Below are 8,088 nucleotides of genomic sequence, written 5' to 3'. Positions count from 1 at the left end.
GTGGAAGCTAAGCATTGTTGTCACTGTAAGAACTGTTATATGTGTGTGTGTGTGTGTGTGTGAGAGTGTGTGTGTGTGTGTGGTAAATTAACTTCTGTCTCCTTCCATTTAGTCTCGGGGGCTAAACGTACATGACAGCCCCACACTGCTGTGGCTGACCTCCACAGCTAACAGCCTCCAGCTTATGATCCCAGACCAGCAGGACTCCTCTTCTCAGCGCAGCAGGGAGAAGCAGCTACTGAGTCTGCAGCCACACACTTTAATGGCCAGAAGAGGTTCTGTTCAGCTATTACTCTAAGTTTCAAAGTCAAACCTTGACTTGTTTTGTCTCACACTGTGATCTATGTCTGCCGGTCTTCCCAGACTGACAGAAGCCTTCATGGAGGATTTTAAAATGGAAAATAATGCAGATATCATTGGTTCTACTCTACAATTTTACCTTTACCTTTATGTCTTTTTGCATCTCTAATGCAGACTACCTCTCCGATCTGATCTCATCTCTGTCTGGCTCAGCCATCACTTGAGACACCAACTTTCTCCAGCTGTCCTTATCCACTGCTTCCTGGCTGTGATCATGATGTGAGACTCTTCACAACAGCAGAAGACTTGGATGAAAACCAAGCTGGAATCCATGGATCGACTACTGTGAGCAGCTCCCCGACGAAGACACAATAACAGTTTCAAAATTAGCCTCCACGGCGTTATGATTAAGTCTGACTCTGAAAGAACAGGAATGGTGATTCAAATTGTCCACAGCTGGAGCAACAGAGAGTTGTTATGAAGACAAAACGTAGTCATATAGCATACTGACCCACAAAGAAAGAAACAGCATGAGGTGTCCATAGTAGTGGGAGGCTGGCGTGTGCACTTCAAATAGATACAGGGATACTTCTGACTTTTTGACACAAGGTGGGAATAGGTTATTCACTGGTGGTGGCATTCACACATGGACTTCCTGTGGATAGAGATATATAGCTACCAGCTACCTGCAACATGGTTGGACAGAAATTATATTGAATTAATTAAATTATAATGTAAAAAAACCCACATTCAGTGAGTGACTTTTATAAATATAGCTTTTATAGTCATATTTGCTGGAACTGTCACTATGTCCTGACAGTAGTTCATGAGACAGGTAATCTGTGGAAAAAAAAACCTGGCTCCTTTGGCTCCTTTCTACTGCCCCTAATGGTATTTGCAAGAATCCACCTCACCTGAACCGAAAACAACCAATCAGAGCAGGAGGAGTCTCTAACGCTGTGTCAACCACTGCTTGTGCACAGCTCCACAGTTCTTCCCCAAGGCCTGGAGCTCCATGGTCAGCTTGCATTGTTGTGAATGGCATCGTAAACCTGGCCTCTTCAGTTGCCGTGGTTAGCCTGAGCACACATGACAGCCCTCTCTGCGGGGAGGGGCTTTGGAGGCAGAACCGAAGCATGCTGGTGAGGAAGGGGGGGGGGGGGGGGGAGGACCTGGAAGTTGTACTCTTTCTAATAGTGAGAATAGGCCAATGTTGTTCTCAATGTTACCCACTGCTGCTTTAAAGCTGTTTTAATTGATATCTAACGATGGATGAGGGATGAGTTTGTGTGGGAACTCACTCTGTAAGTTCCTCTCAGCTCCACCAAGCATTTAAGCATCTTTTAACTCACTGATTTGCTTTTTAAAAACACATACAGGTTAAGGGTGAACCTGAACTTCTTATGATACAAAATGACTCATAGTAACAACAGCGGTGGCAGAAGTTAATAATGCTCTCCAACAGATTCAGTTCCTCTGTAAACAGTCTCACTGTAGGTCATGAGCAATTGATGGCAGAACCAAGGTCAAGTAAACAAGTTAGCTGGATTCCTTCGGCTCCCCAAGCAGTCATATCAGCCGTTGGCCACCTGCTGCTAATCTGCATGGCTACTGGGCCTCTGGAACCATGATGCACCAGAAAAATGCACACAGAGCTCATCCACACACATGATTTGTTAACCCTGTGTTAAGCTATTTGTTGCATTATTCATCCTTGGTAATAAATTAAAAGCTGATGTTAGGACACTAAGGTTCACACACACACACACAAAGATCCAGCACTACAACCTTGGCAGACATTCATCCAGCGGCCCCTGTGCTGCTGCCTGTGAAAAGGGAGATTTCCAAAGTACAGTGTTCTAAAGTTAGAAAGAAGAAATAAGGTAATGTCAAAGAAATGTTTTACCATAACAGTAGGCCTGTGGAGGGAGGTGCTGACTGTTTCCTACAATCCAGTGAAGCATAAAGATAATGGAACACATTGACAATGACAGACAAATTAAAGCATTGTGGTTCAAAGGGAAACATAGTTACCCTGCGGTAATAAATCATCTGAAGAAAGTTTTTGTCATGAAGCAACCAATGAAGCGTTTTTTATTCGTTCACTTGAACCCTGTGCTTTGTTTGAAATATTTGTATCCAGTGATTCAGAGGTGGTGATGTCATGTCATGGCATGAGAACAGTCCTTGATAAGTCAAACCACTCTGCCTGCCTGCTTGAAGAGATAAAAGGAAATCTTGCTCACAGATCTGTGAGTCCTGCCTATCGCTGGCTTGTTGCTGAGGTCAAGGTGGACGGCCTTCCCACACAGCTGGCACACACAGTGCGCTCTACACTGACCAAAGTTCCTGGCACGCTCATTAAAGAGAAATTCTGGTGTTTTTCAATCAGTCTTAAGGCCTCACACCAGCATTTAGAATTTAAATTTCACTGCAAAATTACTTCATTTGAATTGAATCACAGAAATGTCATTAATTTATGCTCATTTTCAAGTTCATACTTGCATTTGAATGTCTTACTGGTTTACGTGGTTTAATGTTCAGAAAACACTTTTTCTCTCATACCCGACATGGCTGCTTTAGTTGTATTTAGAATCGGTCTGAACGTTGAACAGCCTGAACTGTTTTAGAAGAACTGTTACTTTGCTATGCCTCGAGGTCTTCGTGTTACCGTGAGCTGATGTTATAATGAAGGAAAAACAATGGTGGACAGTGAGGTGCATTCAGAAGGTTTTCAGCGGGGTGGGAACAGTTGGCCTGCTGGAGGATCACCTTAAAATGAGAGTTTTCACACATTTATTGAAAGTTGGAACAGGAGAAACAGAAATAGGCACACCAAGAACACATGTTTATGCAGGAAAGACATTAAAAACTGCATTTTGCATAATATGGGACCTTTCCCACTATTATGAGAATAAAGTTAAAAAAACGTCAGAATTTCCCTTTAAAGCTGCCGAAAGCTACTGGACTGGAGTTCATGATTTGAAAGTGGACCGCGCATAAGAGACTAGATGCCATTTACATTTGATGTATGGAGCATACGTCCTTTAAATGGCTCTGAAAGTGGGTGCTAAAACAAATATAAGTGTTTCAGACCAAAACCCACAGACAGTCTTTTTCACACTATTCTCTATAGTATAAACAACTTCTTCTTCCATGGGATCTACTGTACTGTAGTAGCAGTTAGAGCTTTGCTTTTCTTGATAATTAAAAGTGGTTGAGCTTGAAACACTGGCGTGTTGTCCTCAAACACTACCCCTTCAGAATTCAATGCTAAAAACTGTTGGTGTGCTGAGGGGACTATTCATTCAGTGCTATTCATGTTTTTCCTTTCCATGAAATATCAGCTCTACGTTTCTCTCCATCCTGTTGGCTGCTGCTTTCTGTACGCAGTCAGAGCAGTGGGCGTCAAGGATGGTGGACGAACGTATGAATGCTGGGCTTTGTATGATGGCATGTGTGGGCTGCGATCACCTCTCTAGTCTTACCATTTAGGTGGAGGCATGAGAGGGAGAAAAACATAGGGTTTGCTTTACAGCTGGTTTATAAAAACTTTCAAACTTTTTACATTTCCAGACTCCTGCTTATGAATTTCAGAACTGAAGTGGGTTTTGTTGAGCTCACTCACATCAAAGCACAGGGAGGAGCTTGGAGAGTTGTAGCTTAAGTAAAAAAGGAGGTACAAGCAACGGCAGTAATGAACATTTGACTGGTAAAAAGCCTTAGGCCTCTTCTTCCATGTGAAAATCTGCATATGGGGAAGGTAGAGACGGTGGTGCGGGGAGCAGAGAAAGGCCTTACTTCCAGGTCTGTGAGGGCCAATAATCAACTTTGCTGCTGATCGCCAGCGTGCATATTCAAGTGGCTGTATCTGTTTCAGCTAAATAGTCCTCCTGGGCCAGTTTTACGTGAGGGCGGACTCCCTCGTGCCACACCAGATCAATACACGTCAGTGGGGACAAAGAGCGCCTTTTAGAAAACAAAAATTCCAAGTAGCGGGAATCCAAAGTGAAACAGAGGTGCTGCAGTGTTTGCTTTGGATGGGGTTTCACTGTTTCAGTGCTGCCTCTGCAGCTGAACTTACTGCTACAAGTGACGGGAGGTGTAGGTGGTACTTTATAAGATGGTCTACTCCTGCTAACACAAACACGCACACACTCAGTGAATCAACACATTTAAACACATTTTCTCGCCCTTCTGTCTTTCGTTCTCTCACACACACACACACACACACACACACACACACACACACACACACACACATACACAAAGGAAGGCTTTCTTCACTTGGGCCTTTTGCTTTTTTAACTCTGACTCTTATTAAAGCCCCTGCCCCGGCTGCAGCCTGGCTTGCTGAGGGAGTCAGTTGAGTGGTCAGGTTGAGCTGTATGCAGTCATGCACAAGTTTGACCCCAGAAGACCCTAAACTCTCAAGGCTGGACATTACCATGTAGGGAGGTAGGAAGCAGGGCTAGGAGTTTGAGATCACTTCAGTGTGAAATTTTGATTATGCAATATTAACTCCATATTGCATATTGTACTTTTTCCTTTTTTATTATTTCCTTTTCTCTTTTTCAGCTACCACAGCCATCATAACTATCAATCCTCTGCTGTATTCCTCTCATTATCTCATACAGGCCACTGTTGTTGCTGTTGGAAACATAAAACACAAGACTTCCTGTGAGGATATTTACTGAGAAAGACCCACGTGACACAGATTTTGGAACAACAGTGTAAATACTTTTATGAACTAGATATAGGTGGAATCACAGCGGTGTTCGTTCAGTAAGCAATAGAGAGCAGAACACAGCAAAGTGGACATTTTCTTGGAAAATCATTGGTCGTTGCTGATAATATGATTAGATTTATCATTTCTGCAAGACAGTGCTTGTCATCTGATTGAAGAATGAACACTACATCTACTACATCAGAGTAAACCCTAACTGGAAGACAGGGGACAACAAGTCTTGACTATTTTTATCTTGTTCAATACCCAAACATTTGACCTTCTATCTCTATTTATCAGCACAACACGCAACACACAAATAAGTACTGAGTCTTTTCGTAAGTAGGACACAGTGTAAATGTCAGAACAGGCTGTTACTATGCCAAAATCTAGCTGCGGTCCCGAGCGCAGCCTAATGTTTTCCCGAGAGAACCAGCATCAGAATGGAAGTTCCGGCAAGGGGCTGGCGCACTGAAAATACACCTAAATGGCCAAAAAAAGCTGAGCACAGATAACGAGGACCACTTAGTATCAAGTTTTTTTTTCCCATGGGAGAGTAACACAATGACAAAGCAGCTGCTGCAAGATGCATGCAATAGCTGCAGACATATGGTAAACATTGTGCAGCAAGTGGAGCGCTCATAAATGGAGAAATAGTGCAAATCTGTTGTTTTTTTTATTCATTTTATTCGACCATGTGTGTTACAGTGTTGGACTTCTGGTTTAGGGCCAGGGTTAAAACTCTACAGATGGGTAATTTTCTCACACGATCTGCGGCCTCCCCCGCAGATCGTGTGAGAAAATGACTTAGCTCAGTAACAGAGCACACCAAAATTAAACAAACGTTGTTAAGGTTATTTTATTGAATATAAAAGTGTTGTTTAAGAAGTTAAGCGGTGGTTTCTACTTTTACTGGACTTTGAGTTCTGTATATCCAGGGTACAGAACTCCAGAAGGTCTAGTGTTATATGGTGTGTGCATCTGTAGATTTATGGGAATGAGCATGCATATGTGTGGTGTGTGTGTGTGTGTGTGTGTGGCAAGGGTCCTGGTGCTTAAACTCCTGCGGTTCCTAATTCATTCTACCTCACATCCCCATAAACATCCTGCTGCAACTCCCTCGTGGTTTGTTTATGAGCTCAGCCTCTTCAAACAAAGCCCACACAGGAGATCAGTTCTCTTGTATGACAATGAGGCAAAATGCATCACATCATTCTGAGTGTGCCATCAATGGAAGCTATTAAGCAGCTTACAAAAGTGCAAGCATCAGCAACCACCAAGAATAAAAAATGAAACAGAACAGGAGCGTTTTCTTTCTAGAATACGCCCAATAATCGTTTTTATTGAGACTAAATTGGAAGCTTAAGCCCTGCATCTATTTTCCATTTTACATTACATGATTTCCTTTCTAATCCCCCACCTTCTATTATGTGCAGACAATATGAGACAATGTGTGTGATCTGGTGTGTGGCACACTGAGGGGCCTTCTACTGAATGAACACCGAATAAACATGTGGTTCAAAGCTTCTGACGCTAAACCAGCTCAAGACATCTTCATCCTCACCGTCACAAGCGCCGCGCTAATGCAGGGTTTCCTAGACAAACATCCGTGGTGATAAGGAGACGAGGTAATGACTACAATGATGGGGAAATTGTTTCCCCTGCGCCCCGCCCGGCAACGCTGGAACACCGGTTTCAACACAGCAGAGCAGACAGAGAGGGCCAAGTCCCAGGTCTGGGTATTTATTTCAACATGTGATAGTGATGAGACAGTCTCTTGAGCAAATAAACGGAAGCGTGCCTGTGTTAGTGTTGGAGAGTATCAGATTTTACAAGCTTTTAAAGTGAAAGTACAGTGAATTGTGGGTTTCTAGGCTGTAAAAATCTTTCTCAGTCAATTCAAAATCTGCTCTAATTCAAACTTTTATATGATGGCGCAGCACAGAACTGCTCTGATGACATGTCATTGGCAACTGTACCATATGTGTTTTGTAATTGTTTCGGGTTTTCACACATTACTGATACACTTGTGGCAGCAGGGTTTGAGAATCCACACATCACACTCAGAAATGTGGCACTCATCAGACTAAAACACACAATTTGCCACAAGTTTGTTCAGTTTGGTGAATCTGACTTGGAGCATTAACGTTTGTGTAGGGAGGAGACCAGGGCTTCTAATGGGTCAAACACAGGACTTCACCCAGGAGACCGGGGGATTGTGTCCGGTGTGAAACCAAAAGTCAGCACTAAGTTATTCTAACTGATGAAAATGATGTCATCACTTCTTGAATTAGTGTAGTTATTTTAATCAAGACCACAAATGTTTTTGAAACCTAACTAAGTACTTTTGTTACCTAAACCTATACATATAAATACTTATATACATATGACCACGTGTTTATTGTTGTTGCCATGACGGCCTGGTAATCTGTCACTGTGGACGTTGCTCCGGATGTATTGATAATATGGGAAGATGTGCACCTTCTTGCCTACTGGTGCAGTCAGCCCCATCTCAAGCAATCTAATGGGAGTGATAATAACCTACTAACATCATTTTACATACGAGCATTTAGCCATTGTTATGTCTTTACAGCATGCAACTTTACTATTTCCATTCACCTCATTCAAAGGGTATTTGTGACCATTTGAGTAAGAAAAACGGTTAATGTTAGCCTCCAAGCTGTAAATGGACTGTACTTCATGGTACTTTAGAACTACATTCACATTCACCCATTCACACACCATTCATACAGAGATGGGAGGTTGCCAACCCTGCCATCAGGAGGTAACTAATCATTTACTCACATTCACACACCGAAGCTGTGCTTCAGGATGTCAGTGTCTTGTGACTTTGATATGTGGACTGGAGGAGCCAGGGACGGAAACCCAGATCTTCTGGTTGGTGGATGAGCTGCTGTACTCCCTCTGAACCGCAGTCGCTCTGCTGTAAATCTGATTTAGAGATACTGGGGATTCCAGGAACCTCAAAATACAATTGATTCAGTTGATATAAAAGGAGCTATATATAAATAAGGCTCATATAAATAAGAATGAATATTAGG

The sequence above is a fragment of the Pempheris klunzingeri genome, chromosome 18 (assembly GCF_042242105.1).
Source record: "Pempheris klunzingeri isolate RE-2024b chromosome 18, fPemKlu1.hap1, whole genome shotgun sequence".
Classification (NCBI taxonomy): domain Eukaryota; kingdom Metazoa; phylum Chordata; class Actinopteri; order Acropomatiformes; family Pempheridae; genus Pempheris; species Pempheris klunzingeri.
The sequence above is the reverse complement of the archived record's forward strand: the minus strand, read 5'-3'. Positions refer to the sequence as shown.